General features: G+C 41.8%; 1 pseudogene; it reads left to right on the top strand.

The window, feature by feature from the left end:
* Positions 1-3,712: 3,712 nt before the first annotated feature.
* LOC110624303 lies at positions 3,713-15,082 on the top strand (annotated as a pseudogene).
* The last annotated feature ends 5,774 nt before the right edge of the window (positions 15,083-20,856 follow it).

The raw sequence follows: 20,856 nt of genomic DNA, 5'->3' as shown, positions 1-20,856 counted from the left end.
TAAGACATAAATGTATATTTCTTATGAAGAAACTGAAGTCAAATTGTAACTCTAAACTGCTTGAAAAGTTTATGCACTATATGGCAGAATGTAGTTTTCTATATTGAAATGCTAAGTCAATAAAGTTTTGCACTATTTGCCATGAGTTTTCCATATTGTAAACCTTGGCATATGATATATGTACTTTGGAAACAGAAATCAAATAGCTTCAAATGACATGCATTTATATTGATACATTGAGTTAATGATACTTGGCCCTGGTAAACGTAATAGGAGTCGAGGTTAGCTTAAGGGTATGGCATGCCATATAAACATACAGAGTGCGCAGTACTGCTACCGATACATGATCTATATTAGAGGTTACATATTTGGTACCTCATAAGCATGGCCACAAAGCCCTGCTATCACAGTTTTGGCCTCTGAGCCTACCGTTCGGCACCCTGTGCCTACCGTTATAACTCCTTATCTACCTAGTCGATCCTACTATGTGGTTATAAGGGCTAAGATCTTAATTAAGATTAATACTTGATTTTGTGAACTTATTGGTGAATGTTAACATGTTTACATCTACTAGCTTGTAATTGTTTACTTGATTATCTATTTATGCGAGCTTGTTTGTTTTACTCTGTTATTTGTTGTTATCACCCACTGAGCATTAGCTCAGCGTGTTGGTTTTTACCTCACGCAGGCTGTAGATAACGTAGGCACGTGAAGTTCATCAGAGATCTACATCAGATACCAAGGCCATTATCATAGCTGGTTGTTTTGAGTCTCTGAGTCATAGTGCAGTTATATTTTGGCATGTACATATTTAATAGAGTGAGTTGTAACGGTTATGTTGTAAAGGTTATGTAATCAAAGAATAGTAAGATGTCAAATATCAGTTGATAATTTTTCATGTGTGTTTTTCATGTGCTACAGTTTGAAATATTAATGAAACAGATGAGACTCTGTTAACTTTTTGGTTTAAAATCTCACATTTATTTGATGAAATTTACATGCATTACCTTAAAACTTGGTATTTACAGATAAAGGTAATTGATTAGTTGTGATATATCTAAAAAGGTATAGTTTGTGACATTCCTTGCTCTGTCTACTCTTTGATAGGGTAAGGGGTGTTACACAATAACTAATGTTGTGACTGAATCAACTTTAGTTATTGCTCCTCAACAAGCAGCCCTAGCACTAAATCTAGAGACTGTTCAACAAATAGTTCTCTTTCAGCTCTTTCTATACTCGGTATTACTGGTAAAAACAAAGCCTTTTCTAAAATTTGGCCTTTTGACTCAACTACTTCAAATCATATGACTCCATCATTTGATAATCTTCATAATGTTAAAAAATATGATAGGAACTTGAAAATTGAGACTGCTAGTGGGAATCATATTCCTATTGTCACTACTGGTGATATTTCTTCCTCTCCATCTATGAAAAATGCTTTTATTGCTTCTGATATCACTGCTAATTTATTATCGATTGGACAAATGGTTGAAAATAATTGCCAAGTTATTTTCTCTTCTTCTGGTTGTGTTGTGCGGGAGGTGGTGACAAGGAAGACGGTGGCAAAGGGACCTAAATGGGGCATACTTTTTCCCCTTTAACTTAATAAACCAGAACAATCTTCAGAGTGTGTCTTCATTTTTTACCACTTCTTTTTGGGATGAATATAGGTTATGGCATATGAAGTTAGGTCACCCAAATAATAGGACTCTTTCATCTTTGTTAAAATCTAGTATGTCGGGACATAAAATTTCATCTAAAGATGTCAGTTTTGATTGTTCTAGTTGCAAAATGTGTAAAAGCAATACTTTACATTTTCCTTCTCATGCTACTCATGCCTCTCATTGTTTTGATTTAATCCACGGTGATGTTTAGGAAATTTCACCTGTTATTTCTCATGCTCAATATAAATATTTTATAACCTTCATTGACGATCATAGCCATTTCACTTGGATTTATTTTTTGCACTGCAAATCTGAAGTTTTTGATGCTTTTCAAAAATTTTTAGTCTTGGTCGAAAATCAATATTCTAAAACTATCAAAATTTTACGATCAAATTTTGGTGGGAAATACATGCCTAAAAAATTTCAAGTTTTCCTTCAAACCAATGGTATTCTCTCTCAAAGGAGTTGTCCATATACTCTCCAGTAAAATAGTGTTGCTGAGCACAAAAATTGCCACCTACTTGATGTGGTGCAATCTTTACTCATTGAATCATTTGTTCCACCAAAATTCTAGGTTGAAGATTTTTCCACTATTGTCCACCTCATAAATCGTCTCCCTCCACCTCATAAATCATCTCCCTTCACCTACACTCAATAACCAAACACCATATTTTATGCTTCATTACAATCCACCTAGTTATAATCATTTGCATCCTTTTAGGTGTGTGTTTTATTTTTCCTCCTCGTCAAGAACGCACCAAACTTTCTCCATAATCACTAAAATGTGCTTTCGCTATGCATAAAATCAAAAGGATTTTATGTGTTTTGATCCTACTGCCCAACGGATTTGTATTTCTCGTAATGTTATTTTTATTGATCACCAGAATTTTTACCTTTCTTCCACTGTTACTTCTAATGAATCCTATCATTCTCTTCTGCCAACCTTTGTGGAAACATCCATTAGTTCTCCACCAAACACTTCTACTCAAATCACACAGTTTCGATCGAATATTTTTTATATAGGACGAAGTAGTGATGATGGGCAAAGCCAGCAACATGTGGTTCATCCCTCTCTACTTGACGCTCCTGAAATTGGTACTCTTTCTTAGTCTTCTTTGCCACCGGCCCCTGACATTGCACCTCCACCACTCAGACAGTTTGCTCGCATCTCTAAAGACCCAGACAGGTATGGTTAATCTCTTGACAGATTTGATATTCACACATCTATGGTTGCTACATTATCCTCTATTACTATACCTAAATCATATTTAGAAGCTATAAAATATGATTGTTGGAAGCAGCCATTGCAGATGAACTTGATGCTCTCAGAGTAAATCACACTTGGCAACTTGAACCATGCCCATCGGATATTACGTTGGCTGTATGGGTTTTTATTGTTAAACTAAAAGCTGATGGGTCATTTGACTGTTATAAAGCTTGCTTGGTTGCTCTTGGAAATCAACAAGAATATGGGATCGACTATGAGGAGACATTTGCCCCAGTTGCTTAAATGATCATAGTTCACACAATCTTGGCTATTGCACCCTTTCAAGATTGGCATATTCATCAAATGGATGTTAAAAATACATTTTTTCATAGAGATCTTAAAGAGAATGTTTATATGCGCCCACCACCGGATTTGCAAACTAGTCTTAATGAGGCATGTAGGGATTTGCAAACTAGTCTTAATGAGGCATGTCATCTACAATGCTCTTTATATGAGCTAAAACAAGCTCCTCGTGCTTGTACAAATACTGGTTAATTTATCATTCCAATAAAGTCAGTATGATCCTTCATTGTTTTTGTACAAAACTTCTCAGGGCATAGTTTTGTTACATGTGTATGTAGATGACATTTTAATCACTGGTAGTGACAACGGCTGTCTTAAGGAACTCAAAGCATATTTACTTGATTCTTTCCATATGAAAGATCTGGGGTCTCTTACTTATTTTTTGGGCTTGGAAGTTCATAGAAGCAACAAAGGCATTTTTGTTAATCAACACAATTACATCACTGACATAATCCAATTAGCAAGATTGTAAAACACTATGCCTCTCAATACTCCTATGGAAACCAATGTCAAATTCCGGAGGGAGGAGCGTGAACTTCTTCCAGACTCCACCCTATATCGGCGCCTATTAGAGAGTCGTATTTACTTGACAGTTACAAGACCTGATATATCTTTTGTTGTCAATTTGATGAGCCAATTCATGGCATCCCCAAGGCTCTTACATATGACTGTTGTAAAATACATTATATGGTATCTTTATGGTACTCCTCACCATTGTAATACCCGGCTAGAATCCGGCACCGGAATTCCTATTGTCTGGTGGAATTCGGGGTGTTGGGACTCTATCTAAGGGTAGGAGTTATGTTTTACTCAAGTAGTGTGATTTGTGTTGATGTGGTAGAATACTTGAAGTGAGTTTTGAGTTGAAATGACCTAAGGCAGTTGAGCCAAGTTCGGCCGCCGAAGGTAAGTTCGGCCGCCGAAAGTGTTCGGCTTCCAAAGGTAAGTTCGGCCCCCGAACGTTGCATGGTCTTGCATGTGATTGGGCAGCCGAAGCTGAGTTGGCTAGTGAGCTGAGTCATGTTTGTTTTGACAGATGTTGGCCTCAGATTCTTGCCATGAATTAGCCACGTCTTCTATGACTCATCTGCAAGTGTTTTGAGCAGCTCATGCAGGAGTTTGCTCATTCACCAAGTTTTGAACGGTTGTGAAGCAAAAAGTGAGTTTGAGAGAGTTTGAGAGTGTGAGAGGAGGTGATCCGTTTTCCCTTGTTCAGAGTGTGTAGCTTCTTACTACAGGAGGTAAGTGATGTTCTTGAATATGTTTTCTGAAGGTTTTAGGGGGATTTGTGGAAGGAGATGCATGTTTAGGTTCTTAATGATAGTTTTGATGAGTTATGCATGTCTACATGTTTATGTGTTATGTTTGATTTGTTGTTTGGGGTTATTAGATAGTTTTGGACCCCTGTGATCATATACTTATGTATATGTGTGTTGAGGAGTTGGTATATGCATGTTTGGAGTTATTGAAGGGAAGGAGAAGATGGTTTGCCATTGAAGCTGAGTTCTGGATGAACTCAGGTTCGGCAGCCGAAAGTTCATTCGGCCGCCGAACCTCTTGCATGGTAGCTTAGGCTGCCACAGCTTGCCCCCGCGAGCTTTGCATGTTCGGCTCTGTTTGGGGGATTCGGCCGCCGAAGGTGCCGCCGAAGGTGCTTGAGTTTCGTCTCTGGAGAGGACATTCGGCCGCCGAACCTGCCGCCGAAAGTGTCCTGTTCAGCTTTCTTTTGCATGCTTTGCATGGATAGTTAAGTGAGTGTCAGGGGATTCTTGGGGAGTTTAATAGAGGTATTAATAAGTTAGTTTGGTCCCTCATTTGAGTCTATCTGTATAGGTACAGACTAGAGGAACCAGAGAGAGCAGCAGTGAGTACTGCTCCAGAGTTTCAGAGCCTGCAGAGTCAGTCAGTCCAGATAGCCAGAGGTGAGTGGAACTAAATTTATGACTTTTAATTGACCCACAAACTGCTTTTAGCATATCTCATGCATCATGTTTATGCCATAGGTTGATTGCATTAGTATTCACGAATATGTTGCATTGCATCGTTATTTGGTGATGTGAGTGAATGCTGAATGATCCAATAGTCTCAGACAGGAAGTCCAGGAGCCTTTGACTACGCCCTGGCACGTATAGCAAAGTCCAGGAGCCTTTGACTACGCCCTGGCAATGGTAAGTTCACAGGTGTTATATACACATATACATATATGACAGGAAGACCAGGTGCTCGATTCTACGCCCTGGCACAGAGTTACTGGGACTATGTGGTGACAGGTTTACTCTTGATGTGGCTTGTCTGTGATATGGTGCATTCCATGAGATCATATTTTACTGAGATGTTTTACTGTTCTACTCACTGGGCTATAGAGCTCATCCCACTCCCTTAACCCCAGTTTTGCAGGTTCAGTATTCAGTGTACAGTGTACAGGGACAGTCCAGCAGAGTACAAGAAAAGTAAAGAGATCTGTAATAGCTTAGAGTGGACATGTAATATTAACGAGATGTAATAGTTGTTGCTTGACCTAGTGATGTATGTGTTGTACATGATCTGTATATGTATATATGTTTTCCTGTATGTGAAAACCAGGCTTAATAGGTATGAGTTAACCCATCTAGAGCAAGCTCTAGTCAGGGATACAGAGTACAGAGTACATGAGTACAGAGTACAGAGATAGTGCATGCACAGGTTAAGCCTTGGTTCAGAAAAGAGTTTTATTTTCACAGAAAATGTATGATCATGTATGAGATTTACAGGTACACAGAGAGTATAGCAGGCTTGCTACGGGTTCTGGCGGCCTTAAGCCGACCTGAATCCTAGCGCCGGTGACGGTCCTTTTTGGGGTCGTTACAGATTGGTATCAGAGCCCTAGGTTCACATGATCGGACCTATAGAGTCAGTGTTGGGCTCAGACAGGCTAGAAGTGGTCAAGCACAATAGGAAATTATGTCCACTAGGATAGGGTCTTGAGTCCTATCTGCTATGATATGCCATGAGTGTTGCATGTGTATGAGTGAGATGTGATGTTTATGTGCTAAAGTGGTATGTTATATGTTGTGTTTCCAGAGTAAAGATGCGAGGAACTCGTCGATCAGCTCGATTGACTGGAGTCCCACCAGAGAGTGAGAGACCAGCTGCTCGTCCTCCTGCATTGCCTAGGGCAAGGTCTCAGAGATCTAGCAGGGAAGGTACGTCAATAGACCCAAGAAGGTCTGTCGACGAGAGCAGAAGAGGAACAGTTAGGGGAGGAAGATCAGAGGAGAGGAGGGAAGCTATGGAGATTGATCAGTCTAGAGATGACAGCATGGGTATAGGCAGTTTTGAGGAAGGTATGGGAGAGTCGCAGGGAGGTGCTCAGGCCTCAGGTTTTGGCTATCCATCCTTGTTTCAGGAGCCAGAGTATCCGATGGAGGGGATGTCGGAGTACTCTCGATTTGACCCATATCCTACATACATGCCATATATGCCATATCCTCATTATTACCCATCATATCCACCATATCCTATGTATCCCTCTTCCCCTATACATCCAAGTGCAGCACACCTAGAGCCAAATGAACCAAATGAACCAGTACTACCACCAGAACCAGTAGCCCCTGTTGTTGACAGACATGAACCTAGCTCATCTGGAGGTAAAGTCCAAATGACGGAGTACTTGAAATTGGATGCTCCTAAATATAATACGGGAGATGATCCATTTGATTACCTCAGAGCAGTTAGGATGATTACTAGTGAATTGGGAGCATATGATAGGAGAGCCATTGAGATGGCAGGTTTCACAATCAAATGCAAGAAAGCCAGAGAATGGTTTAAGAATTATATGGAGCCGAGAATGGACAGCATGTCATGGGGAGAGTTCGCCAATGAGTTTGCAGGGTGGGCTTTTCCTGACAGTTCGAGGGAGATGAAAGTAATTGAATTTGAACAGTTAAGACAGACAGATGAGATGAGTGTTGATGAATTCACAGATAAGTTCCTGGATCTGCTTCAGTACGTGGGTCAAGCCTATGATACTGATCAGAAGAAAGCAAGGAGATATACTATGAGACTGCATCCCAGGTATGCTTCCTTGAGTCTTCCAGCAGAAAAGGAGAGTTTCCATACGATAGTAGACGCAGCCAGGAAAATGGAAGCTAGTGCCAATATTCAGAAACAGTCACAGGCACAGGCTTCGGGTGCTAAGGCCCCCAGTTCAGGTTCACCAAGCAGTAAAAGATGGGATAGAGCAAAAGGAACAAAGAGTAAGTTCTGGAGTAAAGTCAAGTCAGGTCTGGGAATAGGTAGTGGCTCAAGCTCTGGCACAGCTCCAGTCTGCAAACGATGCGGAAAACCACATGGAGGAGTTTGTCGGTTGGGATCTACAGCTTGTTTTCGATGTGGACAGGAAGGGCATATTGCTCGGGATTGTCCGCAGATGACTTTTGTACCATCCCAGCAGATGAGTTCAAGCAGTGTGGTACAGCCAGTTGTACGGCCAGCAGCTCCAGTCACGCCTCAGACTAGTGGCAGAGGTAGAGGGAGAGGGGTAGCCTCTACTTCAGCAGCAGGTTCCCGAGGTGGAAATCCGGTAGCCCCAGCACGGATTTTTACAGTGACACAGGAGGAGGCTAACACGTCGAACACAGTGGTGTCAGGTAATCTCATCATTGGGTGTTCAGATGTGTATGCTTTGATGGACCCCGGTGCTTCTCATTCCTTTATTGCTTCGAGAGCCATAGAGAGATTGGGTTTGATCAGTTCTGAGTTAGAGTATCCTCTCTGGGTCAGTGGACCTAGATGTGACCCATCAGTGGCAGTGTCAGTCTGTCGGTTCAGTCCAGTATTCATAGAGGGTAGATGCCTTCCAGCTGACCTTGTGGTTCTAGATTTGACAGATTTTGATGTCATTCTAGGGATGGATTGGTTATCTACATACAGTGCTACGTTGGACTGTCGAGAGAAGCTAGTGAGTCTCAGAGACCAGGATGGGTCAGAGTGTGTCTTCAGAGGAGACAGGAGAGGTACACCCAGAGGTATGATTTCAGCCCTTCAGGCTCGTCGTTTGCTTAGGAGGGGTTGTCAGGGGTTTCTAGCTCATGTGAGAGAGCTAGACAGTCAGGTGAGGGAACCAGCCACAGTACCAGTAGTCCGAGAGTTTCTCGATGTGTTCCCAGACGATTTGCCAGGACTACCACCTGATAGGGAGATAGGGTTTGAAATTGAATTACTGCCAGGTACTAGACCTATCTCTATACCTCCCTACAGGATGGCGCTAGCTGAGTTAACAGAGTTGAAAGCACAGTTGCAGGACTTGGTAGATAAGGGTTTCATCCGCCCTAGTACCTCACCTTGGGGTGCTCCAGTGCTTTTTGTCAGAAAGAAGGATGGATCCCTCAGACTTTGTGTCGACTACAGACAGTTGAACAAGGTCACTATCAAGAATAGGTATCCCCTACCACGGATTGATGATCTATTTGACCAGCTAGCTGGAGCAGGTTGTTTCTCAAAAATAGATCTGAGATCTGGGTATCATCAGTTGAGAGTCAGAGAGGCAGATGTGCCTAAGACAGCTTTCCGGACCAGATATGGGCATTATGAGTTCTTAGTGATGCCATTCGGGTTGACTAACGCCCCTGCAGCATTTATGGATCTCATGAACAGGGTATTCAGTAAGTTTCTGGATCACTTTGTCATTGTGTTTATCGATGATATTTTAGTGTATTCCAGAGATGCAGAGGAGCATGCCCAGCATCTGAGGATCGTTTTGCAGACACTGAGAGAGCATGGTTTATATGCCAAGTTCTCGAAGTGCGAGTTTTGGTTACGGAGCATTGCCTTCTTGGGACATGTGGTATCAGCAGAGGGTATTGAGGTAGACCCCAAGAAGATAGAGGCTGTAGCTAACTGGCCCAGACCCACGACAGTGACTGAGATTAAAAGCTTTCTGGGACTGGCAGGTTACTACAGGAGGTTCGTTCAGAACTTCTCAAAGATAGCAGCTCCTATGACCAAATTGACTCAGAAGAACCAGAAGTTTATCTGGTCAGACCAGTGTGAAGAGAGCTTTGAAGAGCTCAAGAGGAGATTGACCACAGCACCAGTGTTAGCTCTGCCTGTGAGTAATGAGGACTTCACAGTGTTCTGTGATGCATCTCGAGTGGGATTGGGTTGTGTATTGATGCAGAGTGATAGAGTAATAGCTTATGCTTCTAGACAGTTGAAGAAGCACGAGTTGAATTACCCTACCCATGACCTAGAGATGGCAGCAGTTATCTTTGCACTTAAGATGTGGCGGCATTACCTCTACGGGGTTAAATGCGAGATCTTCACCGATCACAAGAGTTTACAGTACATCTTAAGTCAGAGAGAGCTGAATTTGAGGCAGCGAAGATGGGTAGAATTGCTCAGTGATTATGATTGTAAGATCCAGTATCATCCGGGTAAGGCGAATGTTGTCGCAGACGCCCTAAGCCGGAAGTCACTAGGCAGTTTATCCCATATAGCAGCAGAGCGGAGACCAGTTGTGATGGAGCTTTATAAGCTCTTTGATGAGGGATTACAGCTAGAGTTGTCTGGTACAGGTGCATTGATAGCACAGATGAGAGTGACACCTGTGTTTCTAGAGCAGATAGCTCAGAGACAGCATGAGGACCCTGAGTTGATGAAAATTGCCAGGACTGTTCAGTCAGGCAATAGTGCAGAGTTCAGATTTGACAGTAAAGGGATCCTTCGCTATGGGAGTCGACTTTGTGTACCAGATAGGGGCAGTGTGAAGGAAGACATTATGAGGGAAGCTCATAATGCGAGATATAGTGTTCACCCAGGAACCACCAAGATGTATCAGGATCTGAAAAGGGTCTATTGGTGGCCAGCCATGAAGAAAGAAGTGGCGCAGTTCGTGACAGCCTGTGAGGTTTGTCAGAGGGTGAAATTAGAGCATCAGAAACCAGCAGGAATGCTTAACCCATTACCGATTCCAGAGTGGAAATGGGAGAACATAGCTATGGATTTTGTAGTGGGTTTACCAGTAGCGTCCAACAGGATAGACTCGATATGGGTGATTGTGGACAGACTCACGAAATCTGCTCATTTTCTTCCAGTACGGAGTAACTATTCTGTGGATAAGTTGGCACAGGTCTATCTGGATGAGATAGTGAGATTACATGGAGTGCCAGTGTCTATAGTTTCAGACAGAGGACCTCAGTTTACCTCTCGCTTTTGGCGGAGTCTGCAAAGTGCGATGGGCACGAGATTAGAGTTTAGTACTGCTTTCCACCCACAGACTGATGGACAGTCAGAAAGGACCATCCAGACCATAGAGGATATGCTTCGCCTGTGTGTTAGACTTTGGCGGTTCTTGGCGGCAGCATCTACCTTTGGTGGAGTTTGCCTACAATAACAGTCATCATGCTAGCATTGGGATGGCTCCTTATGAAGCATTATATGGGAGGAAGTGCAGATCACCTGTTTGCTGGGAAGAGGTAGGAGAGAAAGCTCTTGCAGGGCCAGAGTTAGTAGACCTTACCAGTAGAATGGTGCCCATGATCAGAGAAAGAATCAGAACAGCTCAGAGTAGACAGAAAAGTTATGCAGACGTGCGCAGAAAGCAGTTAGAGTTTCAAGAGGGTAATTGGGTATTGCTGAAAGTGTCTCCAATGAAAGGAGTGGTTCGTTTTGGGAAGAAAGGTAAATTAGCTCCACGGTACATTAGACCCTTTGAGGTGTTGCAGAGAATCGGAAATGTGTCGTATAAGCTGGATTTACCTGCTTCGATGGAGAGAATTCACCCGGTATTTCATGTTTCTATGCTACGACAGTTTGTGTCAGATCCGAATCAGGTTCTAAGTGAGCCTGAAGTGGAGACTCATACAGATCTCACCTATATAGAGCAGCCAGTGCGGATTCTAGACACGCAGATCAGACAGCTAAGGAACAAGGAGAGTCCGATGGTAAAAGTGTTATGGAACCACCATAACTTAGAAGAGTGCACGTGGGAGACGCGAGACTCTATGCTCCAGCAGTATCCATATTTGTTTTGAGGTTCGTTTCCTCCTTTTGTTGTGATTGTTATTTGTTTTAGGAACATCCGAGGACGAATGTTCTTAAGGAGGGGAGAATGTAATACCCGGCTAGAATCCGGCACCGGAATTCCTATTGTCTGGTGGAATTCGGGGTGTTGGGACTCTATCTAAGGGTAGGAGTTATGTTTTACTCAAGTAGTGTGATTTGTGTTGATGTGGTAGAATACTTGAAGTGAGTTTTGAGTTGAAATGACCTAAGGCAGTTGAGCCAAGTTCGGCCGCCGAAGGTAAGTTCGGCCGCCGAAAGTGTTCGGCTTCCAAAGGTAAGTTCGGCCCCCGAACGTTGCATGGTCTTGCATGTGATTGGGCAGCCGAAGCTGAGTTGGCTAGTGAGCTGAGTCATGTTTGTTTTGACAGATGTTGGCCTCAGATTCTTGCCATGAATTAGCCACGTCTTCTATGACTCATCTGCAAGTGTTTTGAGCAGCTCATGCAGGAGTTTGCTCATTCACCAAGTTTTGAACGGTTGTGAAGCAAAAAGTGAGTTTGAGAGAGTTTGAGAGTGTGAGAGGAGGTGATCCGTTTTCCCTTGTTCAGAGTGTGTAGCTTCTTACTACAGGAGGTAAGTGATGTTCTTGAATATGTTTTCTGAAGGTTTTAGGGGGATTTGTGGAAGGAGATGCATGTTTAGGTTCTTAATGATAGTTTTGATGAGTTATGCATGTCTACATGTTTATGTGTTATGTTTGATTTGTTGTTTGGGGTTATTAGATAGTTTTGGACCCCTGTGATCATATACTTATGTATATGTGTGTTGAGGAGTTGGTATATGCATGTTTGGAGTTATTGAAGGGAAGGAGAAGATGGTTTGCCATTGAAGCTGAGTTCTGGATGAACTCAGGTTCGGCAGCCGAAAGTTCATTCGGCCGCCGAACCTCTTGCATGGTAGCTTAGGCTGCCACAGCTTGCCCTCGCGAGCTTTGCATGTTCGGCTCTGTTTTGGGGATTCGGCCGCCGAAGGTGCCGCCGAAGGTGCTTGAGTTTCGTCTCTGGAGAGGACATTCGGCCGCCGAACCTGCCGCCGAAAGTGTCCTGTTCAGCTTTCTTTTGCATGCTTTGCATGGATAGTTAAGTGAGTGTCAGGGGATTCTTGGGGAGTTTAATAGAGGTATTAATAAGTTAGTTTGGTCCCTCATTTGAGTCTATCTGTATAGGTACAGACCAGAGGAACCAGAGAGAGCAGCAGTGAGTACTGCTCCAGAGTTTCAGAGCCTGCAGAGTCAGTCAGTCCAGATAGCCAGAGGTGAGTGGAACTAAATTTATGACTTTTAATTGACCCACAAACTGCTTTTAGCATATCTCATGCATCATGTTTATGCCATAGGTTGATTGCATTAGTATTCACGAATATGTTGCATTGCATCGTTATTTGGTGATGTGAGTGAATGCTGAATGATCCAATAGTCTCAGACAGGAAGTCCAGGAGCCTTTGACTACGCCCTGGCACGTATAGCAAAGTCCAGGAGCCTTTGACTACGCCCTGGCAATGGTAAGTTCACAGGTGTTATATACACATATACATATATGACAGGAAGACCAGGTGCTCGATTCTACGCCCTGGCACAGAGTTACTGGGACTATGTGGTGACAGGTTTACTCTTGATGTGGCTTGTCTGTGATATGGTGCATTCCATGAGATCATATTTTACTGAGATGTTTTACTGTTCTACTCACTGGGCTATAGAGCTCATCCCACTCCCTTAACCCCAGTTTTGCAGGTTCAGTATTCAGTGTACAGTGTACAGGGACAGTCCAGCAGAGTACAAGAAAAGTAAAGAGATCTGTAATAGCTTAGAGTGGACATGTAATATTAACGAGATGTAATAGTTGTTGCTTGACCTAGTGATGTATGTGTTGTACATGATCTGTATATGTATATATGTTTTCCTGTATGTGAAAACCAGGCTTAACAGGTATGAGTTAACCCATCTAGAGCAAGCTCTAGTCAGGGATACAGAGTACAGAGTACATGAGTACAGAGTACAGAGATAGTGCATGCACAGGTTAAGCCTTGGTTCAGAAAAGAGTTTTATTTTCACAGAAAATGTATGATCATGTATGAGATTTACAGGTACACAGAGAGTATAGCAGGCTTGCTACGGGTTCTGGCGGCCTTAAGCCGACCTGAATCCTAGCGCCGGTGACGGTCCTTTTTGGGGTCGTTACAACCATGGTCTTTTTTTTTTCCAACTGGTTAATCTCTTAATCTTGTTGCTTATAGTAACTTAGATTGGGCGGGATGTCCGGATATATGTCGCTCTACAACAAGATGGTGTGTATACTTAGGCAAGCTTCGATCTCTTAGAAATGCAAGAAATAAGACAGAGTTTCCAAGTCTTCAACTGAAGTGAAATATCGGGCCATGTCCACAACATGTTTGGAAATTACATGATTACGTGGTTTGCTTTCTGAATTGGGTTATACACAATTTGATCCTACGCCTCTCCATGTTGATAATAGTGCTATTCAGATTATCGCAAATTCTGTCTATCATGAGTGTACCAAACACATTGAAATCGTTTGCCATTCAATTCGAGAATCTTTTGATAATGGTTTTATTATTCTTCTACACATTTTTACAAATCAACAGATTGTAGATATTCTCACCAAGCCTCTCCCAACTGCTCGACATCTTTTTTTTATAAACAAATTGATGCTGCTTGAATTGCCAGCATCAATTTGAGGGGGAAGGTGTCAAGACCAGTTGTCAAGTTTATAATTATTGTAAATATATAATTGTCATTTAATAGGATCTGCTGTAATTAGGAAACTGATTTGCTGTCTAAATTAGGGAGATTGATTTGCTGTAATTAAGGATATTATATTGTACCATTAATATATATATATATATATAGAGAGAGAGAGAGAATAGAAGCCAAAGGACACAAGTTTTACTGCAAAATATTCTTGTTTTATTAGAGAAGTGTATTCTTTTGGTAGGAAACTAATCTAAATTGATATGATATATTTCAATGAAAAATTATCTTATATAGTTAAAGAGAGAAAATAGCAACAGTAACGGTCTATTTTTTTTGGACTTGATATAGCTGAAAATAAAATACAAAATAAGAGATAAATATCTCTAATTTATTTCATGATTATCTGCTAAAAATCTGGAACAAAAAAATGCCAGCTCTTCAACAAAAACTAAACTTCCCTCACATCTGCTCTTATTAAAGGCATCGTTAATGCTCTAGCAATTGTAGTTTCAATCTTTGTTGTTGACAAAGTTGGCAGAAGAGCTCTCTACATAGAAGGAAGCTTGCAATTGTTCATCTGTCAGATAAATTACAGTTATAAAATTATTTACTCAACCCACTTGACTAATGACTTGATTTTTCATAATAATCAGCTTATTGTAGCACTTGCAATTGAGCTGAAGTATAGAGTGAATGGCGACCCAAGAGACTTACCAACATGGTATGCAGTGATTGTGGTGATTCTAATATGCATATTTGTTGCTAGATTTGCATGGTCATGGGGTCCTCTCAGGTGGTTAGTGCCGAGCGAAATCTTCCCATTGGAAATCAGATCAGCTGCTCAGAGTATCAATGTCTCTCTGAACATGATCTTCACTTTCATTATTGCTCAATTCTTCACAGCAATGCTTTGCCATATGAAGTATATATGGCTTGTTTGTTTTCTTTGTTTTCTTCGTTATGATCATAGAAATCTTCATTTACTATCTCTTGCCTGAGACTAAAGGCGTCCCTATTCAAGAAATTATCATTGTGTGGAAGAATCATCCTTACTGGAGGAAATATTTTGATCAAGATTTGCCTAGCACCAAGTAGAACTAGTTTAATTAGTTATTTTCAAGTCATACACAAATAGTTTATCCTATTTTTGTGTATTTCTTTTTATTTTTAAAGTATGTTAGTTTATTTATTTAATCATTTAATTGCAGTTGTAGATTTATAGCTGATCAAGCATAATTTAGCCACATTTTTATCATAATTATTATTGTTTATTTACACATTTTTTTAGTTTAACTTATGGTTTTTATCTTGTTTTTACAAAAAAGGAAGAAATTGGAAAATTGGAGAAAAAGTGCAGAAAATTGACAGAAAAGTGATTGGGTCAGTGATTTGCCCAAAACACTCAAATCATCGGGCAAATCACTTTGACAGCAGAAACCTGGAGGCAACAGGCAGAAGTGATATGGGCAAGTGATTTGCCCAAGACACTCGAAGACACTGGCCAAATCACTCGTAGAAGACAGAGAGCAAAAATAACTGGACTGACTCACAGAGAAGTGATTGGGTCAGTGATTTGCCCAAAACACTCAAATCACCGGGCAAATCACTTTGACAGCAGAAACTGACAGAAGAGCGGGAAATTGGGCAGAAAACAGAAATCCGAATTTTCAGAAGTCCAAATCCAACCCAATCACTACCAACATAAAACCAAGAGCCACGAAAGAGCTTCTCATCCAAGGAATTCCAATTGCAATTAAATTCAACATCAAAGGAGGAGTCAAACACCAAATCAAAAAGGGATTTTGAAACCCTAGATAGATGGAATTCTGCAGCTATAAAAGGAGAGCCTCCAAACCAGCAAATGCATCATCTGATCAGCCTCTCTCAGCTTCAGAAACTCTCCAAAAATTCTCTTCTCTTCTTTTCTTCTTTTCTTTGTGTATTTTAGTCCACCATGAGTGGCTAAACACTTTTCTTTCTAGTTGAAGTTGAGGAAAATTCAGAATTGTTATGAATTGGGAGATTTAAAACTCCATTGTTGAACTCTTGTTTGCTTTCAATATTTATGCAACTTGATCTTTTCTTTAATTATTACTTTGCATTTAGAATCAATAAGGGCCCATTGCTTTTAAATTGCTTGAGTGATAAATTGCTTGAATGATTTAGGTCCGTAATTGCTTTGATTATTTGAGCAAATATTTAATCAGGTTGTATAATCTAGACTTGACCACGCGGTTGGCAAGAATAGAATTGGGTTCCCCTAAGTCTTAAAGCAATCAACGGTTGTTCGATGCTAAATGCCCCAAGGACGTTCCTTGGCAACTTGTTGATTAGTGTTTGAATAGCGAACGTTTCCTAATCAAACTAGAATTAAGGGGGAATTTGGATTGTGAGAAGCGTTTTCCACCACCAAAACTAATTTATTGAAATAAAATAGGAGACTTAGATAATCAATGATCAATTCTAAACAAGCTGAAATTAGACTCATACTTCAACTAGAATCCTTTTTCCATTGAAATTCTCATCTATTTTATTGCTTTCTTTTGTTGTTTAATATTAATTCATCAAATCAAATCCCCCCTCTTTTAATTATTTGTTATTTACTTATCTTGGTCTTTATTAGGAAGGTCTTTAGTGTCAATTCCCTGTGGTTCGACCCTATTGCCACTATCTGCAAGTTAATTGTTGATTGTTTAATAGGTTTATTTTTTACGGCTTCGACAACCGCCTATCAAAAATTGGCGCCGTTGCCGGGGAATTGATCTAAACTAACGTATTTTCCCTTTATGACCAGGTCTGGCCGTAAAGACACTCTGCTTTACGACCCGGAGATTGAAAAAACTACCAAGAGCTTAAGGAAGCAAGCAAATTTGATGAATCAAGCCTCAAAAGCATCTTCATCAGCAACACCATCTCACAGATCACCTACTACCCCTAATGCAGAAATTTCTACACCAGCAGAAACTTTCATCACCGCACCTGCTACCACTGAATTTGCACCAGGAACTGAATTTCTGGTTATGGCAGAAAATCCAGCAATGGCGGCACCACCTGCTGCACATGTAGAAGCTGAAATACAAGCTGGAAACGTGCCCATCCAAGTTCCACAGCCACGGGAAAGAACTTTCGGAGAGCTAACCGAACCAGCAGGAGACCAAGCACCCTTATGCATTGAATATCCCCTATTGACAGCACCATTCGAGCTAAAGACAGGTCTAATTCATCTCCTTCCCAAATTCAGAGGCCTAGAAAATGAAGATCCTCACAAGCATTTGAAGGCATTCCACGTTGTGTGCTCAACCATGAGACCCCAAGGTATTCCAAAAGAAGATATCAAACTTAGAGCCTTCCCTTTTTCCCTTGAAGACTATGCCAAAGAGTGGTCATTCTACTTGCCACCTGGATCCATCACATCATGGGCTGATATGGTAAGAGCATTCTTGCGAAAATTCTTCCCAACTTCAAAAGCCATAGGCATCCGTCGAGAAATAAGTGGCATAAGGCAAAAGCACTCTGAAGGCTTGTATGAGTACTGGGAGAGGTTCAAAAAGTTGTGCACAAGCTGCCCTTGGCATGATATTTCTGACCAATCTCTCATTGAGTACTTCTATGGAGGTTTGCTACCCTCAGAAAGAAAATTTATTGACGCAGCATGTGGAGGAACAATTGAAAAAAAATCACCTCGAGAGATGAGGGACTTAATTTCTGTAATACCCGGCAGATTCAGACATCGGAATTTCTACCGTCCGGTGGAATTCGAGGATGTCAGAGGTTTCTAGAAGGGTAAGAGAAAGGTTTTCTAAAATATTTTCAAGTATTTTAAAGGTTTTGAATCAAACCGGATTGAGTTTGGAAGAGAAAGGGCAAAGGAGACATTTGCCAGGTTCGGCCCCCGAATGTTAAAGTTCGGCCGCCGAAAGTGCCCAATGTTCGGCCCCCGAAGGTTAAGTTCGGCCCCCGAAAGTTGCATGGTTTTGCATGCAGTTTCGGCAGCCGAAGCTGAGGAAGTCGGCTAGTTGTGCATGCTCCTCAGTCCGTGATTTGGCCAGGTGTTTGCCTCCAGATCAAGGCTAGAGGATAAGGCCACGTCTCCCATGACTCATCTGCAAGCTTTTATCAGCTTAGGCAGAAGGTTGGTCGTGATTTGAGTGAGTTGAATGTTTTTGAGAGAAAATAAGAGTTGTGAGGGTTTGAAGCTTTGGAGGAGGAGTTGCTGAGTTTGCTTGTTCCTCTTCTGATTTCAGGAGGTAAGGGACGTCTTGAAGTTGTTTTAATGAGTTTTTTAAGCGGTTATGGGAGTGTATGCATGAGTTGCATGCTTAGGTTAGTTTTGATGTTTTAATGGTGAAAGCATGATTATATGTTGTGTTAGTTGTTTTGTTGGAGTTTAAGTTGTTTTAAGCTCCTTTATGCTTGTTAAAGTGTTTATGCACGTTTTAGAGAGGGGTTAACTGCATGTGTTGAGGGCTGAGCAGGTGATGGAGGGACTGGCAGGCGTCTTTGTGCACGAAACTGAGTTCTGGATGAACTCAGGTTCGGCCGCCGAAAGTCCAAGTTAGGCCGCCGAACATGCCTGACTTTCGTCTCTGGAGGAGACATTCGGCCGCCGAAGGTGCTGCCGAAGGTGCCCTGTCCAGCTTTCCTTTGCTTGTTTTGCATGCATGTTTTGAAGTGTTTTAGAGGGGTTTTGGGAAGTTGTCTAAGAGATGTTTATCTGTTGACTAGAGTATGTTTGGTACCTCATTTAAGTCCTCCATTGTAGGATTGGACCCGAGAAAACGAGGTATTTAGCAGTAGTAGCTGCTTCAGAGTTAGAGTTGGTCCAGAGCTAGTTAGCCCAGAGTTAGCCAAGCAGAGGCTACAGGTGAGTGGAACTAATCTGTATATTTTCAATTCAGAAATGACACGCTTCTAGCATGTTTCATGCATCATAAAATGCCATGTTTTATATTAGGTTGTATTGCATTAGTTTCACGAATTTGATGCATTGCATAAGATGATATTTGTATGGATGAATGTTGGATGATCCTTAGCCCTTGATAGAGCACAGAGTACAGATACAGAGTTATGGCATGAGGTAGCCATACCAGGTCGCTCCTGGATAGTCCAGGTCGCTCCTGGTACTATGAGATAGACAGTTTGACCTGACTCAGATAGAGAAGTCCAGGTGAGGCCTAATCGCCCCTGGCACAGTTGGCCTTGTGATAGAGACAGGGAAGAGAAGTCCAGGTGAGGCCTAATCGCCCCTGGCAAGTTGGACATATTGTTATATGTATACAGTAAAGGGCTATTGGTGACAAGTTCATCCTTGAGGTGATATGCTTGTGATGTGATACATTTCATGAAAGCATGTAATTAATGAACTGTTTTGCCTGTTCCTTCCCACTGGGCTGTAGTAGCTCATCCCACTCCCTTAACCCCAGTTTTGTAGGTTCTGAGATAGCTATGGGAAGTCAAAGTCAGCAAGAGTACAGAGAACAATGATGCATGAATGTATGTTTGTAATAGCATAGTGGACATGATGTAATTAAAAGATTAGTTGTCATGTAATGTATCGATATGTACTGTCAGTTACTGGATAGACTTGTGCTTTCTCTAGTGTCTTTGCCATAGTATGATGTATGATTAATCCCTTTGTACATGCATCCTGTTTTACGTTTCTTGATGAGAAATGTGTGAGTTGGGCTTAACGTATGGCTTTGATGAGATACCAATGGGATGTGTTACAGATTAAAAGGGTTTCAATCCCTTGACCCACAGCAGATAGTAGTCCCTGGTATAGGCCCTGAGGGCCATTTCAGATTGACATATCTGAGTAGCAGCAGTTAAGCCTACAGAGTTTTACAGGATTGTTGAGTCGTTTTGTATCATGTATGGGATTTATCAGGTACACAGAGAGTATAGTTGGCTGACTACGGGTCCCGGCGGCCTTAAGCCGATCTGGATCCTAGTGCCAGTGATGGTTCGGACCGTTACGAAGGGGTACCGGTTTCCGGGTCGTTACAGATTGGTATCAGAGCATAGGGCCTCTAGAGTACGATGTGCTGAGTCAGTATACTCAGGGATCAGAGCTATCTCACATCGGAAAGAGGTTAAGATGTCAGACTTTTAGCTCTTCGAGTACGGTGTGTTGAGCAAAGATGCTCAAGGATCAGATTCCCACATCGGAAAGAGGTGTTGTCTTGTCTAGGAAGGAAAGCACAATAAGTAAACTCATGTCCACTAGGATAGGATGTGGAGTCCTGTTCTGCATGATGATGTGAAATGCCATGATAAGCTGCATGTGCATTATTGCTATGTTTGATATGTGCATTAGTGGTATGCTTGATATGTGTTGTGGATTCATGTGTTCTCACATGGATCAGTTGATGATATTTTTGTGTGATGTTGTGCTTGTCAGAGGCAGGATGAGAGGAACTCGTCGATCTGCTCGATTGACTGGAGCTCCGTCGGAGGATGAGGACATGGATGCTCATCTCCCTGTTCTGCAAAAGGCAACATCAGATAGTTTAAGCAGAGAAGGTACATCAAGGGACCCTAGCAGGTCTAGTGATGAAAGTAGAAGGGGAGTTGTGCAGAGTGGTATGTCAGGGTTTAGGAGAGTCCTAGAGGAGGATGTGCAGAGCAGAGATGGTAGTTTTGGCAGGAGCAGGTTAGGAGGAGATATGGGTGAGTCTCAAGGAGGCACTCAGGCCTCGAGATTTGTTCCACCTCAGTATCCACCCTACCAGTGGGGGGCAGAGTACCCGATGAGAGGTACATCAGAGTTTCCTAGTTATCACCCATATCCCACTTTTATGCCCTATCCTTCCTTTTATCCGCCATATCCACCGCCACATGCACAGTATACCATGTTTCCACCCTTCTTT

Source organism: Manihot esculenta, chromosome 10, assembly GCF_001659605.2.
Source record: "Manihot esculenta cultivar AM560-2 chromosome 10, M.esculenta_v8, whole genome shotgun sequence".
Lineage (NCBI taxonomy): Eukaryota > Viridiplantae > Streptophyta > Magnoliopsida > Malpighiales > Euphorbiaceae > Manihot > Manihot esculenta.
This window is presented reverse-complemented; position numbering and strand designations above follow the sequence as displayed.